Source organism: Schistocerca cancellata, chromosome 4 (assembly GCF_023864275.1).
Source record: "Schistocerca cancellata isolate TAMUIC-IGC-003103 chromosome 4, iqSchCanc2.1, whole genome shotgun sequence".
NCBI classification, from domain to species: domain Eukaryota; kingdom Metazoa; phylum Arthropoda; class Insecta; order Orthoptera; family Acrididae; genus Schistocerca; species Schistocerca cancellata.
Genome location: NC_064629.1, coordinates 180,717,011 through 180,736,897, shown reverse-complemented (window position 1 = coordinate 180,736,897; position 19,887 = coordinate 180,717,011). Strand labels below are relative to the sequence as shown.

General features: G+C 41.2%; 1 protein-coding gene across 4 annotated transcripts in view; it reads left to right on the top strand.

Moving 5' to 3' along the window:
• Nucleotides 1-19,887, top strand: part of LOC126183663 (ATP-binding cassette sub-family B member 6) — a 161,781-nt gene that overhangs the window by 120,979 nt on the left and 20,915 nt on the right. The gene's annotated exons all lie outside the window — the stretch shown is intronic.

The window sequence follows — 19,887 nt, the reverse complement described above, 5'->3', positions numbered from 1 at the left end:
TGGGCATCTCCAGCTCCCTTTTTGTTGACAATTTTGCCATCTATTGCAGTTCTCCTTGGACTTTGCTCTGTGAGCTGCATCTTTGGTGATGTCTCAATTGTCTTTACTTGTGGAGCATCGACAACAGCTTTTGCTTTTCCAATGAATATCTGGCAGTGCAATGAGTTTCTTCCACTGTCTTTACACCTTGGGCCTGTTGCTATTCCATTCACTGAACCTACAAAATTCCTGGAGCTCATGCTTCATAGGAAAATTTCTTGGTCCTCCCACTAGTCTTATCTGGCCGCCCACTATACCTGGCCCCTCAATATCCTATGTGTCCTCAGTAGTACTTCCTGTGGAGCTGATCAGACCACCCTCCTCCATTTGTACCGATCCATTGTCTGTTCGAAACTAGACTATGGGTGTTTCGTTTCTGCATCTGCACGTCTGTCCCTCTGATGCCATCTCAATACAATCCACCATCGCGGAGTCCGTTTGGCCACTGGCACCTTTCAACTAGTCCAGTTGAGAGTTTGTACGCGGAAGCTGTCGTACCACCCTGCTTTCGCGTTGTCATCCTGGAGACGGGTCGATCAGTTCACGGTTGGCCAACATCTTCTCACAACCATCTCTTATCTATCGTTCCTGACTGGTTTGTTGGCACTTGACTTTACACTGTAACATTTCCCCCCCCCCCCCCCCCCCCAAAGCAATGGACCATCGCCGCATATGGAGCGTGACAATGGTGAGGGAGGTAGGAGCGTGGACGCCGTGATGGACTGGAAGCTATGGCTGCGGGGAATGTCAAACTTTGTCATATCCAGCCTTCACTCTGATGGAAACGTTCCCCGGAAAATGCCCAGAAGGTTACGCGTCCACCTCCTGAGGACCATAACAAGATTTAGAAGGCAACGGCTGCTGCAGCATGGGCGGGTCCAGCTCCATTGGTAGCACAAGAGGTGGTGGAGATGGTGAAGGTTCCATCTCTGTGGGGGTAGTCCTGCGATGTCGTGCTGCCACCCTCTGGCGGCTGCTGTGGCCGCACTGTCCTTGGGATCCGTGAATCTGGGGGAAGAGATATGGAAGGATCACCATGCATGTGACAGTGGCAAATTTGATTGCGATGTCGGCACTGCAATCTGTTGGAACATGAAATTAGATACTTGCATGTGCCAAGTGGACGGAGGCTCTCGCCTCGTGCCCACCATCTGCTGCCATTAAAAACCCTGAAGAACACAATATCATGCAGCGCGAAGCAATATTTGTGGCCTTCCTTTGGTGCTGCATGCTGAGGAGGGTGGAGCAGTGTCCGATGGCGGCAGCCATGAAGCAATTCCGCCGGAAAAGTCCATCTTGTGTATGCGAATGACAGGAGGCGAGAAAAGTTGCAATGCTTGATCCCTGCTGTGTGCGGTGTGAAGTTTGGCCATGTACTACTTGAAGGTTCTGACAAAACATTCCGCTTCGCTGTTTGACTCTGGTTTGAATGGTGCACTAGTTGGATACTGTATGCCATTGTGTTCATAGGATGTTTGAAATTCATTTGACATGAACTGAGGGCTGTTGTCCGACAATATGACTTCAGGCAAACCTTCGAAGAAAAAAATACAGGACAACACCTGAATTGTGCTACATGACGTCGTTGAGTTCATTGGTGCAGCAGAAGGAAACTCGATATACGAATCAACCGCAGTCAACCAACGAATGTTCCAAAAGTCTATGTTCACACGTTGCCATGGTGATAGAGACTTAGGCCAAGCAGAGAATTTTTGTGGTGCAGTGGACTGATTTTCCACACATGCGTGACACTGACGTCATCTTTTCTACTTGGGTGTCCATACTCTGCCAAGTACAGTGTCGACGCGCTATTGTTTCGTACAAACAATCCCCCGGTGTCCTTGGTGAAGTAACTGCAACACTTCTTTTGGCAAAGCTTTAGGGATAAACACATATGACTGTCCACTGTCATTTTGAACAAGAATCACACCTTGCCGTAAGTGAGGTTATGCAGACATTGCAAAGTATCGGTGCACTACAGAGTTCTTAATGCTATGCTATGAGTGAGGCCAAGATGTGTGAATGTATTTTAGCATAATGTTCAAACCTGTATCAGCTTCCGTGGCCTGTGCAATTTTCCTATAATTCAGAGGAAAGGATTGAAGCAGTTCAGAATCCTGAGCATCAATTGGACAAGAAGATGCAGCAGAAGCATCAGTCTGTATCAGGGCCAATCGGAAGACGTGAAAGTGCATCCACATTGCCATGTTTAGTTGTCAGACGATACACAATCTTGTACTGGTATTGAGAAGACAACAAAGCCCATCTTTGCAGTTTTTGTGCAGTTTGTACAGAAACTGGCTTCATCAGATGAAGCAAGGACTGCAATGGCTTGTGATTCGTTACTAATTAGAATTTTCTGCCATACAAATAATGGTGGAATGTGATGACACTATACACAATAGCCAGTGCCTCTTTCTCTATTTGTGAATTGTTACACTGTGCTCTGGACAACACTTTTGATGTGAAAGCAATAGGCCTGTCTTTATCACAAATTCTGAGTGAAAGCACTGCACCGATAGAAGTGTGAACTTGCAAAACAACTGGTTTGTCAGGATCAAAGTGAACCAAGCATTGATCACAGAGCAATGCATCTTTGTTTTTGAAAAGCTTCTCAACACTCATCTGTCCAATCAAAGGGAACATTCTTGTAATGCAAGTGATGCAATGGAGCTGCGATTTGTGTAGCATTTGGTATGAACCAAATATAGTAGATCATTTTTCTTAAGACTGACCGCAATTCTGTGACATTGTCGGGGGAACTGGCAGGTCCCGTATGGCTAACAAATGTGACAAGAGGTTGTACATTGTGGCTTTGACATGACCAAGATACTGCAACTCAGGTTTAAAAAAAAATCACACTTGTCCAGTCTACACTTAAATCCTGTTCAGATAACACACGAAACAAAGCACGCAAATTTGCAATGTGTTCTTCAGGTGTACGACCTGCTATGATAATACTGTCCAAATAGTTCAAACAGTTTGATACTGGCGTAGACAGCTGTTCCAAATACCATGGAAAATGGCAGGTGCAGGAGCGCTGCCAAATATTTAAACAAGCCCATATAAGTGTTCACAATGAGATTCTTCATCTAGTGGTATTTGAAGGTACGAGTCACGCAAATCAATTTTTGAAAAGCGACCAGCACCTAACCTGGCCATGATATCCTCCGGCATGGCAATGGATAAGTATCAATGACAGTTTGTGGGTTGACTGTAGACTTAAAGTCAGCACAGAGGCGAATGCGACCTGAAGGTTTGGGGAGTAAAACCAGTGGACTTTCCCATTGACTAGCTTTATGGGTGCAATAGCTCCGCTATCTTGCAATTCTTTAAATTCAGCAGAGACATTGTCCTGTAATGCAATGGGAACACTTCTGGCCCGGCAAAATTTCAGCTGAGCATTGTCTTTCATAGTAATGTGTGCAACAAAATTGTTAGCCTTGCCTAAACCTTCAGAAAAGAGTTCAGGGAATTCTTTCAGCAAGCTAGCTACAATGTCTTTGGCATTGAATGCAGTCACTGACAACACATTGATCTGAATTTTAAACACAAATGAATCAGGGCCAAATATGTTCTCACAATCGCGTGATGATAGCACAGTGAAAGTCACAGTTCGCGTATGCGAGCGATACATGGCAGGCAAAGTACATTTTCCGAGAACAGGAATGTCTTGCCCATCATAAGCTGACAGGTATGTGCTAGTTCTAGACAGGTCTGGGGAGCCTAATAGTTCATATGTGTTACAATTCAGCAATATAACAGAGGCACGTATGTCCAACTGAAACATCACACATTTTCCACCAATACGCAAATGAACAGAGTTTGTTGGACTGACGTAGCACTGAATAAACTGTTCGCTTGCTAGTTTTGCTAATTTGTATTTTGAATACACTGCATTGATTACATGGGCCTTGTGATTAGCTTTGTATGAGTGGGCAGAATTCTTATGTTTGTTCCGTTGCAAACATATGGATTGTATGTGACCTGTCTTTCCACAGGTGTAACACTGTGCTTGTCTGCATAGGCAGTCTTGGTGTGTCTGCTGTGAATAGCACCGAGTGCATGACTTAATTCTGTTCGCCTGTTTAGAGAACTGTTTACGCAAAGTGTCGCATGCACGCGCTGTTGCTGCCTATTGGGCCAGTTGCAAACAAGGGATGACTAAATCCAATTTATCAACCGTTACGGCACCTGAATCTTAGTGAGCGAGAATTTGCACTACGTGCTGAAATGATGGATCTGACTGTTTCAAAATCTGTTCTCTAAGTTTGACATCAGTTACATTGTACATGATTGCGTCACGCAACATAACATCTGAATATAAAATTTGAATTTGCATTTCCTCGTCATATCCTGCAATTTTGTTACCCACTTGTGATAAGATTGTGCTGACCTTTCCTTGCAATGAAAGAATTGGTACCTAGTTGCTACTACATTCACTTTGTTGACAAAAAGTAATGTAGTTTCACAGTACATGGTATGTTTTGAGCAATTACATGGGCTTCATCCTGTTGCAGCCATTAGTCGTTCCTCTTCTTTTTCGTTAGACTGGCGAAAAGGCGGTATAGCACTTGGAGCTACAGGTATTGCTTGCTATTCTTTTGGGCATGCAGCATTTGCCAGCAACTGCTGTACAGTGTTCTGCAGTGTGGGTATCTGCTGCATCTGAAACTGAAAAATCTGTATTAGCTGCGTCGCATCTATCGATCGCAGCTGAGACACCTGAGCAGGGGATGGTAGAGGTTGGTTGCTCATTTTGGAATAGGCAAAGGCAATAAATAGACAATGCAAGCAACAAAAATATGCACACAAGCAAAGAAAATTTCTGCAATGCCCACCTGAAAACACTGATTAGCAAAAACACTATAGAAGACCCTGTTATAACTTGTAAATACATCCCTGCATAGAAAAGACAAGGTAGAATTAAGGCGCCAGAAAACCACAAAAAAAAAAAAAAAAGAAAAGTGGCAGCTAGGCTCTGCAGTGTTGCTATGGTATTTGTTCACCTTCTTGTCACCTCATCGTTAAATATTATGTTTCCATGTTAGTCGTCAAATATGGGGTGTCTAGGAAACCTCCTTACTTGGATCACTAGACAACATTCAAACAAATTGTTTTGATGAATTTTATTACAAAAAAGTAAATGACAATACTTAACTTAAGAATTACACAGATGATTCACAAGCAAAGGGTGACGTACTAAATAAGCAATCTTTTGCAATACAGACAGTCCTAAGTGCCTAATCTCGAAGCTGCTACCTGCTACTCAACTGGACCATGGACTGTGACCAGTCAGGTGTGGCGCCTCTTTCCTCCTCACATAGGGGGGCCTGCTGTCGTGTTGTTGTCCTGGAAAGGAGTTTCTCAGCATGCGATTGGCTGATGTCTTCTCACAGCCATCTCTTCTCTATCGTTCCCAACTGGCAAGCCAGTGCTGGACTTACACAGCAACACCTCTGATGATCTCTGTGCTGCTGTCTGTCAGCAAGTGGTGTCACTTTGGCATCACAAATGGTCTTCCCTTCATAGGAATGAGCTCTGGGGAATTAAACCTGCCCCAATGCTTGGCTGACCACATCTCAGCACTCTGTGCGAGGTGATCATTTTAGCTAGGTCGCGTATTGGGCACCGTCATTTTAGCCACTGCCATTTGTTAATTGGTGATCTCCCACTACTTCGTGCTCATTGTCGTCAACCATTGACAATTCGCCATTTCCTGACAGATCGCCCATTTTTAACCACTTTCGTTCTAATGTATGATTGTCGTCTTAGTTATCGGTTGCTTTAGCGAATGATGTGTGGGCTGTCAACTGTGTTTTACTTTTTATCTGTCATAGCAATATGGCAAAGGATATTTAATCTTTAGTTTAGGACCTCTGTTTTCCCTGTGACGTATTTTATGGACCTTTCTCCCAGAGAAAGTTCCTGTTTTTAGCAGTCTTTCCTTCTGTTGATTGGGCTTAATGTGTAGTTGCTCTTACCTCCTTTTTCATTTTCATGTTCTAAGGTTCTGATATGAGTATGTATGACATTAGTTGTTCTTGCACCCTAAAACAAAACTACAGCAATGCCGTTACATCTGTAGTGAGGAGCAGTTCCTCTCGAAATATGCTGAGGGTCTGATTGAGGCCAGAAGCTCGCTTTCTGGAAGTTGTTTTGTTGTGCCTATCTGCAACTCAGAATCTTAGCTAAATGGTGAGTTGCAACTATCCTTTTCATAATATTGTTGTGTTCCATCTTGAATTTTCTGTTGTTTGTATATAAAGCAGTTACATTTAGAAAAAAATGGCACATAGTTCTACTAATATATAAAAGGAATGGGATAATTTTCACATTTTATATATGTTCCTTGCTCCTAGCACAACAGATACATAGATGTGATTCAGCTACTCTAAATTGTCAATCTGTGTTTACAATACTCACATACAATATATACATTTTGGGACATATCATGGCATTATGCTTGTATGAAGAAGATATTGACATCTGCTAAACCATAGTAAGTAAGTTTCTGTAATATACTTCTTATGCTTTAAATAAATCTGTAGCTAAGTTCTAAAGATTTATATTGTCAGTAGGCTTCTGAAGATGACAAATTAATTTGTTGCATCCAGTAAAGCATAATTAAAGTAAATTTGCAGTTGATGACTGAATTTTATTGTGAAAAAAGTTGTACTTTCATGGTATCAGCAGCACACCCATATCTCCTATAACTGATTTACTAATACTTGGCGTAAAGCAACATACTGGTTCAATTAATTTTATACGGCCGGTTATTACACAAATATTCACTTTACTCACACTACTTAGACAGTAAAAGCAAGGGGTGTCACTGCTCTTGTCACTTTGCTAACCCTTATAACACGTTACAACTTATAGTAACGTAATACATTTAAAGTACAGCTCACAAAAACTCTTTGTCCTACGAAACTATCCTTTCTGTATAGCAAAAAATTACACTAATTCTATGCAACCACATAATATTCTCATTGAAAATCTGTGACTGCATCTGTTTCTTTATGACACAAAAGTACAATGAAATCAGTAACCACACAAAAATCATCCACAATAGAACAAATAAAACAGACTACAGCACCAACTCAAATCGACATCAACGGGTCACTAGCAGTAACAAATAAAACCATAATACCCGTAAAACAGTAGGCAGCAAGACTTTACATTGAAATAGGAAATATTTTCAATCCCTTGACAGTAAAGCATATGGATGTTTTTTGCTTTCTTTACAACAGAATTTTTAGCTTGGGGTGGTTACACAGTTACAGCAGGTGGTGGCAGAGCTTGCCCATGATATGGTTTTAGTCTGTCAAAGTGAAAAATTACAGCATGGTACAGTCGAATTTCTGCAGTAACAGGAGATGTTAAGTATGTGACCAGATAAGGCTCTTCATACAGGGGAGAGAATTTCTATGTTTTTCCTTTATTAATGGCTGGGTTACAGAGTACGACAAAATCACCCAGTTTGTAAGGGGGAAGCACAGCTCCTTTGTTGCTTTGTTGAACTTGTGTGGCAGTAGTCTTGGCATATTTTTGTTGCACTATTTTACAGATGGTTTTAAGACAGCATTTTAATTTTGGCAAGCTCTGCATCAGGCAGCAGCTTATTGAGTAAGAATGAGGAGTTCCTAAGTCACCTGTATGTCACCTCATAGGGTGTATACCCAGTTGATTCAAGGATATGACTATTATATGCAGAAACTGTGTGTCCCAGTCATTATGTGTTCTGTTAACATAGTAGGATGGCATCTGAACTATAGTTCAGTGTACACGTTCAAGGTGGCCATTCACTTTATCATGTAAAGGCATTGTTCTCCATTTCTTAATTCATAATAGTTTACTTGCCTGCAGAAACAAGACAGACATGAAACTAGTCCCCTGATCGGTAATGATAGCCTCATGCATGAGCCACCATTTCTGCTGCCATGTCAGCAAAAGGCACGAGGATTAAGTACTTAGAAAAATGATCGATAATGGGTAGGACATATTTATTTTCTTATATGCTTTGTAGAAACAATCCTATGATACCTAATCCAGTGATGTGAAACTGGCATGGTTCTTGGGGGTTGTGCACAAGACAAACAGTTCCAAATATATTTCTCAACATCACTTTTTCTTATTTTCCACCAAAATTGTGTAACTTTAGCAATTACTACCCCCTTCCCAATGGGAATCTTTCAGTATAAAATGCTGTCCTTTGTAACAAAATCTGGAAGAGAAGCATACTGGTGATATTCTACAGCTCCGTTCTTGTGTGTCTCAACCCTATCGGCATATCATCTGTTTCTACCACCCTGACTTTCCAACTTAGGACATCTGTGTTTTTGTGTAATCTACTTGGTTTGTGACACACGTCACAGTTGTATTCCAACAATTTTAAGGGCCAGTGGGTTACATGACTACTTAGGTCCTGGAAACTCAACATCCACTAAATGGCAGCATGGTCAGTGACCACAGTGAATTTTCTTCCTTACGAATAACATTTGAAGTAGTATATTCCAAACACGAGAGACAGTAATTCTTTCTCCATTGTTCTGTAGTTTATCACTGCCTGGTTAAGTTGGTGGGAGGCATAACTAATGAGCCTTTCATCATCATTATATTCTTGACTCGGAACTGCTCTGACAGCAAAATCCGATGTGTCAGTTGAAAAGATAAAAGGCTTTTAGAAATCTGGTGAACTTGTCAAAATATCTTTCATCTTCATCACTAATTGTCTTCAATCCACTCAAAAACTGCACACTCTTTTAACACATTAGTTAATGGTTAGTTATCATGGTGTAATCCTTCACGAATCTAGAGTAATAATTCATGAGACCTGAAAAACTTTAACTCATTAGCATTAGTGAGCACTGGGAAACTCTCAACTTCTTCTGTTAAACAAGGGTGTGGCGTCACCCCCACTGAACTAATGATGTGCCTCAGGTACTGAACCTGTGACTCTGCAGTACAACACTTCTCTATCTTTAAACTTAGATTTGCACATTGCAACTTTGACAGTACATTTCTCAACCTGTCCACAAGTCCATCAATGGTCCTGGGAAAGATAATTGTCATCTGGATAGACTAGAGGCGTAGTATGCTTAGTCCTCCAACAAGTCAGCGAACCTCTGAAAGGTGACAGGTGTGTTTCTAAAAACAAAGGACATGCTTTAAAACTCTTACAACTCTGAGGGTACCATAGAACCAGTTCTTGGCTGGTCTTGGGGTGCAGTTGGAATGTGGTGGTAGCTAGATTGCATATCAAGGTTGGCAAAATACCCACAATTCCCTACTCTGTCTAGTGTTTCATCAATACAGGGTAGAGGGTAAGTACCAGGTGTGGTTATTTTATTTACAGTTCCCATATTGCGCGTAGATGATAGCTCTTTTCACCATTGATTGATTTCTGTGGCACAACCATGATTGGTGAAACCCAGGAGCCATCTGAAGGTTATATTATTCCTGCAACTAACTGCTTTTTGGATAGTGTCCTCCTCAACTGATTGTAAATGAGGAGTAATTCCGTATGGTTTCTTTGTATTGGCCTAGCATCTCCAGTTGGAATTTTGTAGTGCAGCAGGGCTGTTGCTGGCAAATATTGCTGTTGCTTGAACAACCAAGCAAAACCCTCTAAAACTGGGTATAATAAATTTTGCTTTGACTGAGGTAGGTGAGCTAACTTCTCATACGACTAATTTATAGGGAATTGTGCAATTGTTCACTTTTTTTTTACAGGTAACTGTTTCTTTTTCCCACATCTATACTGATTGCACTACTGTAACTTTTTCCCTCTCAATCTTTTGTAAACTTGCAAGAATTGTCCCAAGGGGTGTATCCATTCCTCCCTGACCAAAGTTAGCAATACATCCTGGAACACAGAACTTCTTTCCTACTGCTTCCATTGTACTATTACCTCTCTTTATGCAAATCTGTAACCTGTCAAGAACATCATTTTGGCTCAATGGACTAACAAAAAAGACAGATTCAGCAGTTTCTTGGGCTTTGATATCAGTCCAGAGAACTTTCTCTTGCCATCTGCTGATTGCAATGGTAGTGATGGTTTTTAATATCCAAGTTCATGGTTGTGTGGAAATCTGCAAAATGTTTCTTTCTTTGCAAGCTCCTCATCACTGTGAGGTGTGGGCACTGCCGAAACAGTGAGTTACCACACTGAATTAAGCAGTTTGCATCATATAATCTTACCATGCCCTGAAGCTGATGTAAGAAATCATTCCCTAAGGTTACATTGAAATCCCTTTTTCACTCCTTCACTTCTTCCACATTAAACTGGTAACTGCTACCACTGATTTGTAGCTTCACAAAATGTTTTCCTGCCGGTACTATTAGGTCCTCGTCTAGCCCATTAATGTGGCAGTGTGCGACTTCAGCAACTGCTTACTGAGCGAGGTGGCGTAGTGGTTAGCACACTGGACTCTCATTCGGGAGGATGACGGTTCGATCCCGCGTCCGTCCATCCTGATTTAGGTTTTCCGTGATTTCCCTAAATTGCTCCAGGCGATGGTTCCTTTGAAAGGGCACGGCCGACTTCCTTCCTTAATCTGATGAGACCGATGACCTCACAGTTTGGTCTCTTCCCCCAAACAACACAACCCAACCCCCAGCAACTGCTTATAGCTATGAGAAAGAAATAAAACAATAGTTTGTGCACTGGTATCAACTACAATTTTGACAGCCCTCCTATCAAGTTTTCCTTCTAAAATTATGTTCTCCACCTCATATATCTTCTTATAACAGTAAGGATTGTAAATTTCATGGGGATGGTATTTGGTGGCAGGGCCTGAGTGCCTGCCACCAAATCCACCCACACCCCTTTCCTGTTTCACCAATGAGGTCCCTCATATTGTCTATAATTTTGAAGAGGGTTTTTCTGCTGGTTGTACTGCCCTCTCATCTGGGGACAGTGACTGCTAATGTGCCCTGCTTCATGACAGTGTGGACAGTATATTGCCTGACACCAGTCAGTGGGACATCCAGGTTTTACACAGAGATAACAGTGGGTGTCATTTTTAAAAACTTTGTGCAGCTTGGTACTACACAATGAGATGGACACAAATCTTGCTGCCTCTTTGTGCAGCAAGACTAACCTTACTGCCTCATGTAAGGAGGCTGTGAGGCCACTTTAACCTCACCTATTTGTGGGTTTATACTACCCCTAATGAATACGTCCACAGCAATAGGTTCAGCCCCCTCAATTAGTACTTCATTTTGTTTCACATCTGACACCAATACGTATCAGTGACACAAAACCGTTTGTATACCTGTGCAGCAAAAGCCTCGAAGTCCTCACTTTGTTTTTACCACTGTGTGGATAACAGCCTCTGCAGTAACTAAGTCCTCTCTTATCTGAGTTGCGCTCTGATAACCCTTGTGCCAAAACTTCGAATATTTTTGTATCTGTTAAGGCATTTACTGGTTCGACGCATGTAGGGGCATATCCTGAGAACTTCAACCTGGCTACATTTAAAAAGAATCCATGTGGTTAGGAACCAAGTGTGTACTGCATCACAGGCACTTTGCAAGAAAGTAGTGGCATTTCCATTAGTCTTTCTAGAAAAGATGAGTATAAAAGTTACAGCAGGGAAACTGTTTGCAGTAGCAGGGAGAGAGGTAATGGAACTACCTGTGGATTTCTTAGGGGCTCCTACAATAGTTTTTACTACCTTTTTGCATAGTCACTCGATACCTCAATGCTTCAGACCTTACCTGAATTTTTCTGAGAGTGAGCCTATTAATTTCTTCATTTAAAGTGGCAACGGGATTCAATTTTTACTTTCGGCAGCAGGTTCCTGTCTTTCTTGTTGCTGAGAATGCAAATCGGACACGGTTTCAATTTAGGAAAAGGCAATTACTGAATGATAAACTTTTGAGAGAAGGCTGATATTCTCACAGAAATTGAAACTCGTGTCTGTCCACAACAATGTTCTCACTGTACTCTTAGTGAAGTGACAGCAACAAACGAGTGTGCGGTGCTAATAACACTTATATTAATTTTCACTGTGTGGAAGCAGTGGGTGTGGACGTGATGACAGTCCATCGCGTGAATGGGGTTAGCAGCAACAGTGGCGTGCTGGTAGTGCTGGCTCCACAGTGGCTATGTGATGTGGTGTTGACCCACCGTAAAGGCCGCAGGCCCCTCACAGTGCTGGTGCCAACAGCGATCGGCACAGGTGGCTTTCCATGGGATGGTGTGGCATGCATCACATACAGTGTGCTGGGAGTGACTGTTGGCTCTAAGGAGCCTCCCACTGTTGCACGGGAGAGCCAAGTCAGGGCCGGTGGCACTTGCCTGTGGCAGATGGTAAAATATGTCACTAGGAGGTCGAGCTCTGCTCAGTCACACTGACTATAGATAGCACTCTAATGTGACTATGGGCTAAAATGATATGCTGTTCGCAGCTCTCGACTGACAATGTTCGTGTGGCCACCATCTTCGGAGGATAATTAATCCTAATACTGGACCAAATGTTGTGAACTATACCAAGTTCTGACACAAGTTGTGCATGATGGCTGATGGAAATATTGTCCAGATCTGTGGGTGTCCAGTTTGCGAGGATGGTTGAAATAACAACAGAGAGATCCCATGGTAAAACTGGACAATTTCCAGCTTTATTTTCTAGAAATCGTGGGATACATCAGTGTCTACGGAGGTCACCGATGGTGTGTGGATCTGGCTTCTGAGAGGATGGGAAAGGAGCGTCTGTTTAGGTTAAGAGCCAGCTGATGAAAGAGGCTGACGTCTAGGCTCGACCATGTTCCTCGGTCTGCAACTGGCCTTCATGTGATCATTTCCAACTCCATGATTGGCAGGCTGCTTCTACATATGCTTGTTCTGGAAGTGTGGCCTCATCAGCATTGCCACCCATGCGAGTGGAGTTTGCCCAGGCACATGAATAGGGCATCAGTTGATGGTGGCATCCAGCAAACATTTGGTACCAGATAACCCAAGCCTAGCCATAGCTCACAAGAAAATGTAGTTTTAACAACAAATAATATTTTTGCTTGAGGTAGACTAATCTTCTGTACACTCCACTTCAGCTTGCACATTTATTGTTATTTTGAAATCAGCACAAAGTCTTAAGGTGCTGTTGAGTTTGTGTTCCATGACTGGGAGAGTTGCCCATTGAGTGTGGGGAATAAGGTGTTAAAATGTCTTCATGAGTAAGTCTGTCCAGCTCTAGTTATGACAGTGTTCTTAAGAGCCAAGGACACTTGACAGCTTCTGAAAGAATTGTGGGTCACCATGACTTAGTGACATGAGCTTCGAAACCAGGTGTCTTCCCTAGTTCACGTGAGAGAATTTTTGCCTGTTTATCTCAGAATATCTTTATGGTGACGCAAGGCCCTTCAGATTGCATGGCATGCACTGTTTCATGAGCCATAAATCCAAAAGTGTGGAAAGAGTCAGCCCCCAAACAATGTCCACCTTGGAGTCAGCTATCACCAGAAAATTTACTAAAAGGGTGAAGTGAAACTGGGAACTGCTGTAAAAGACAAATGATGCATGTATGCCCAAAGGTTTGTGTTGGCTGCCTGCAACACTGGTGACCCTAAACTTAAGAAACTGGACTGGTTTAGCAGTGACACAGAAGCACTGCTGGTGGTGTAGTTGTTTGTGAGGTCTTCCTGGCTACAGTGTAGGTGGGGTACCCCCCCCCAGAAGTGGCATGAGCAGGATGTCCCACATAACCTGTACTGGAGAATGTGACCTCCATGACATCTTCTTCCACCAGAATCAAAATCTGGACTGCACCAACTTCTTCATGAGCTTGACTATTCACATAACTTCCATCCAGAGCCGAGCATAAACTGCACCGTAACGTCCACATTAGTGTATCTATGTAGTCCGTTCCACACAAACATTTAAATTTGGAATTCGTACATAATCCTTGTTGATTGGCAGCCTAGTTTGCATATGATTGATAGAGGTCCTTTTTCATTCATTAAAACTTCCGGGCTAAATTACCGTGGTCCATATATAAAACTGCTTCTCTTTCCTGACGCTTCATTGCCTATTGCGGGCAACATCTTCTGAGGTGAGCCGGCTCACCTCAAAAGATGTTGCCTGCAGTAGGCAACGAAACATCAGGAAGGAGAAGCAGTTTTATATATGGACCATGGCAATTCAGCCCGGAAGTTTTAATTAATGAAGACGCTGGCCGTGAAAGCTTACATGTCCTTTTTGTGCTGTCAGAATTATAACCTGGCTGCAATAATATGTTTCTGTATAGGAAAATGTTCTTCCAATAAAGAAAACATTCTAGCAACTCACGTTCTGATGGATTTGTTTACAGTCCTAGTTTTTACATTACATTTTATATATATTTTGAGATGACCTTTTGTGTTTCCATATCAGGAACTTGACAGGCTGAAAAATATAGCTACAACCATCAACTGTAAGCATCTAGCTCTTCAAGTTGTTCGATAAATGGTTGGAAGACTGTAATAGTGGCTGATGAGAGTGCTACATTCACTGACACACTATGTGTAATATACATGTTGTTAGCTCTCGTTCACCTTGTGCCGTTTGCATAAGGAATTGTAAATGTTCAACAGTTGAAAACCTGAACTTTCAGCTAATTGTAAAATTGTTCAAAGTCCGATTTGTACACATCTCATATCTTGAGTTTTGTAAAAGGTAATCTACACCCACAAACAATTGAGTTTATTCACAACGAGAGATCTAAATAGTGGACACTATCTAGAAACAGTGAAAGCATTCATAGCTCTGTATTACCGAACACAGACCACTTCAGGCAGCATCAGAGTTCTGTCTATTACAAATAGAGCCCACCAGACTAACACTCTCTGCAGTACGATAACACTTGTGACATGCACGCCACTGTTCACGTCGGCACTGGCTTAGGCTGGCCGTGGGCTGATATATATATGCCAGAGTCTGTCGTCATCCCATCAGAGGGCATGTCTGAGGATCGGCACAGAGTTAGTAGTGGAACCACAGCAGACAGTACTAATGTCGTGGTAGCTACTCGCTTTCCTTGATAACGTCAGGTAGTGCCATTGCATACTCGATATAAATTTCTCGCGAAAATAGGGTTCATCTTGCATTGCTGGATCCATCATCTGTTGAAATAATGAGTTGTGGGGCAACAAAGTATTGAACACAACGTAACTGAATTTTACTCACTATAAACACACAAGCATTAATATTCATTAGTCATCTGAAAATACAGCCCCCATTATTGGTGAAATTCACATCTAATTTTGGTGAAATAGGCTGTGTGCCTAAAGACAAAATTGACTGTTAAAGGGAAAAAAAGTGGAGATTGGGGAGCTGTTCAATTGGAATGTTTGCTTTTGCAAAAAGTTCAACACTCTCTTTACAAAATGGTGTTTCCTTGTTTTCTTCTTTTTTCTCTATTTAAGCTTTCAACAAATGAGTGTTTATCTTGATCATCATTATTATTTACCCACTGGTGTATTATTTACCCACCAGTGAACAGAGTGCTTTTCTGAATTACGCTGTTTCTTGACATTATTCTTTTTACCCCCACACAATTTGATTATTACAAGATCAGCAGAACATTGCTACTGATATTTCATGGGCATTTGTAACTGCTACAGATAGAATTGAAAGGTATCTAGCCTAGAAGTATAAGCAAAAAATTACTCTGAGCCTATTAAGGGATGACTTTCGGCATGCTCAAAATACATTGACAGGTTTTGTTTTTCAATCAGTGTTGTGCAGAGTGCGGGCACTATAAACTGGCATTCGGTAATGATCTTAAACAAACTAGTGATATGACCACCAGAGGGGAGAGGAATAAAGCAGGGAAATAAGCCCTGCCTCCCTGTCACAGGTGAGCATCTACACTCGTGTTGTGTATTTCTGCGAAAGCAGAAGTGACACATGGCCTTGGGGATCACTAATATCTTCTGCCATTGTGAGAGTTGTAATTTCAAAATAAGAAATAAAAATGATGAGCAACACACAATACAAACCATTTGGTAACAGCTACTTGAAATTGCTTGCCGAGGTTGGCAGTGTTGTAAACGAGGTGGTTGGAGTGTGACCTCTACCAATATTTGATGCAACCACAGTTTAAAACACCTGCCACTAGAGCAACTTTTGAACTTTAGCTAGCAGACAAACGTACACGTCTCTTTATTTTAAAATGATAGGTCCTACATTGCATTACGTGCTTTGTATCATGTAGATATGGGTCACCCTCCCACAGTTGATACGGCAACAGAGCACCTTGCACACTGATGGATTGTTTTGTTTGTGAGCTTTTTATTTTCTTAAACACAGTATCTTTCAAAGTGAGACTTTGCCTGACGTGCAATACTATTAACCAAAAATTGGTTAAATTTTCAATATTTACACGCAGAAAAGAAGACCGTTTTAAATTATCTCTGATAAAATGGTTCATTTGGATAAAGTTTATTATGAAACTGTGTTTATTAGCTAATTTTGTGTTTTTGGATTTTGAGGCAAAACTTACATCTAGATTTGCATTTACAGCAAATGAGTTTTTTGGATCCCTAGTAACTGTAAGGAAAAGAGATACTGTATAACACAAAAATATTTCTGACAAAAAACTTTTTGAAAATAGTGGCTCACAAAAGATTTTTCAGTACAATGTAAGTGGTATCACTCAATTTATGGGGACATGCTGGAAAGTAATGCCTCCAAAAATTTTTATGTGAAACCTCTTAAATCTTTTTAAGTAAGGCAAATGTTATTAACATTCAACATCTTTATTGTTCATTTCTACATATTTATTTCTCAACATTGTCACCCTGAGAGTGAACACATTTCCCCCAATGAGACACAAGTTTCTTGATACTGTCATTGTAGAGTGACTTTTTTACCTCACCACAGCTTGCACTGCTTTGTCACTATCAAAGTGAAGTGCCTTGAAGGCGTTCCTTAAGATACGGAAACAGACGAAAATTGGATGGAGCCAAGTTGGGAATTATTGAGGGTGACTGATGATAGTGAACCCCAGGCATAAGATGTTGCAGGTGTCCCAACATTCACGTGTGCTCTGACATCGTCATGCTGAAGGAGAGGATGCTCAGTGTGTGAACAAACTCTTCGAATTTGAAACTCTATTGCAGCATGCTGTTTCTCATGCACTGACATAATTACATTACATGCTGCCACGTTGCATGCTACAACTTGAAGCCCTCCAGTGGCAGAGGGCTGCAAATGTATAGACATGAGCAATAAAGATGTAGAATATTAGTAATGTTTGTTTTTATTTGAAAAACTTTATTTTCACGTGAAAAATTCTGAGGCATTACTTTTCGGTATGTCCTTCTCGTATGTTAAAAGTGAGCATCCCTCTTTTAAATGTTTAATGAGATACAGTACTCCTGTGCTAGAAAGAATTTTAGTTCAAAGTTTTTTTATTTTTTTTTTTTATTTAAGGAACATAGATTTATTCATTTAGGTGTTGACACACTAACGAACTCTGTCGCCTTAATGTGACAGCTGTGGACTTATTCCTGTAGTCACATTGTTTTTATGATTGCGAGTTGTGAGTGCACTGTAGAGTTGGCAGAACAACAGAAATATATGGGAGTTTGTTAGAAGGAAGTATCCCCAATACAAGGAGGAACCCCTGATGTGGCCACAAGAGTACAATGCACTGGAAGTGGTAATGTTTTCTAGGAGAATGCTAAAAGACACAAAAATTGTGTAGTTGTTTAACCGACACATAGTATATGATTATATTATAAAAGGAGTTTCCACTGCACTTTATAGTTATTGTGTTCTTTCAACACAAAAAAAAATACGTAAAGAATGTCTGTACGTTTCTAGGCTAACATTGAAAGTGTTTCTGTGGAAAATTAGAAAAACATAGGTAATATGGCAACATAGCAGACCAATGAGTGCAATGTATGCACTGTCTGGTTTGTTTTCTACTCTGCAAGCAATTGTATGAGGCTAAGTCAATTATTATCCGCAACGTAGTTATAAAATTTTATTGTAATCAAATAGGAAACATATAAGAACATCATTTTTCGACATAGTCTCCTTGCGTTTCAACGCACTTTGTCCATCGTTGTACAGGCTTCCTGATGCCCTCATAAAAGAAGGTTCTCGGTTGAGCTGCTAGCCAGGAATGCACTGCTTCGTCCGAGGCAAATCGGTGGCCCCTTAATGCCTGTTGGAGTGGACCAAACAAGTGATAGCAAGGAGGGGCAAGATCACAACAATATGGAGGATTATCCAGCATTTCAAATTTGAGTTTCTGGAGCATTTCAGCAGTGTAGCCAGCAGTATGCGGACGGGCATTGTCGTGCAACAACACAACTCCTTTTTGACAACGATCCTTGGTGTTTGCTTCAAATTTGCTGGCTTTAGCCTGGCAGTAAGCATCTCACTGTAACGTAAACTGTTTATTGTTATGCCGCTCTCCCCATAATGTTCCAGTACTGGACTTTGTGAGTCCCAAAAAACTGTAAGCATCAGTTTTCCTGCGGATGATTGGGCCTTGAACTTTTCTTGCACGGTGAATTTGGATGTTTCCATTCCATACTCGGCTGTTTACTCTCCGGCTTGTAATGATGGATCCATGTTTCATCACCAGTAATAATCCTGCCTAAGAAGCTGTCCCCTACATGACCATAGCGATCCAAATGTTTTTTGCAGATGTCAGTGCATTTGTTTTTGCAACTGTGTGAGTTGTTATGGGACTCATCTTGCACAAACTTTATGAAACCCAAGTCTGTTGTGGATGATTTTGTAGGTAGAACCGTGACTAATTTGCAGACAATGTGCCACTTTGTCAATAGTTAATTGTGTGTCTGAGAGAATCATTTCATGTGAACACTCAATGGTGTCTTCGTTTGTGGCGGTAAACTGTCGTCCGGCTCCTTCATCGTGCTTAACAGTTGTGCGACCATTTTGGAATTTTTAAATCCATTCGTAGTCACTGTGTTGTGGCAAAAGACCGAAAGATCTAAAGTCTTCCATGAATTTTGGCACCTGATACACCTTCCAACGATAAAAAACAGATCACTGAACGTTGCTCATCTTTGGTACTTATTGCAAAAATGATTAGCTCAAATACCTGTTAAAGGAAATGTTAAGTGCATGACTCACTCCACTTAAAGGTGCATAAGCAAAAATAGCTTTTACAGTGTAATGAACACAGCAATTGGATAGGAAGTACCTGGAAAAGACTTTTACTAGCATGCAGAGCCATGGTTGTTTACTCCCTGTACAGCAGTGACTGCATTTCAAGTCAACCACATAGCACTATGGAGCACCATCTGCTAACATTGTTGTTGTGCACAGAAAAATGTCACTGTCGAGTTGTTGTTGGGAGATTCAGGATGACCTAGACATATCTTCTATTTGGTGTAATGAATGTCAGCTCACTTTAAATGTTGATGCATAAAAGTTAATACAAATGGGTTGGAGAAACATTACTGGAATGTTCAAATGCAGTATTATCAGTACACTGGTGGACTCTGACACTTCAATGAAATATCCTTGTATCTGGGAAAGTTACGCGCACCTACATATTTCCTTTAACAAGCATGCATATTTGAGCTAGTCACTGTTGCATTTATTGTGATTGACTCATCCAGGGTGTTGTACCTGTCGGCTCGTACTAGTCACACAGCCTTGTGCTGATTTCAACTATCGACATTCTGCTGCATTACAGAGAAGTTTTGGTAGTTTTTTATTTCTCTCTCTTTGTGCAATATCTAAAACCAATTTGAGCAAGAAAATATTTTAAACACGAATGTCCACATATTCCTATTTATAGCAAGTATGTTGTATTGCATCAAAATTCTACAAACAGTGCATATTCTAAAACATCAGTCTTATATGGAATACATGAAAAT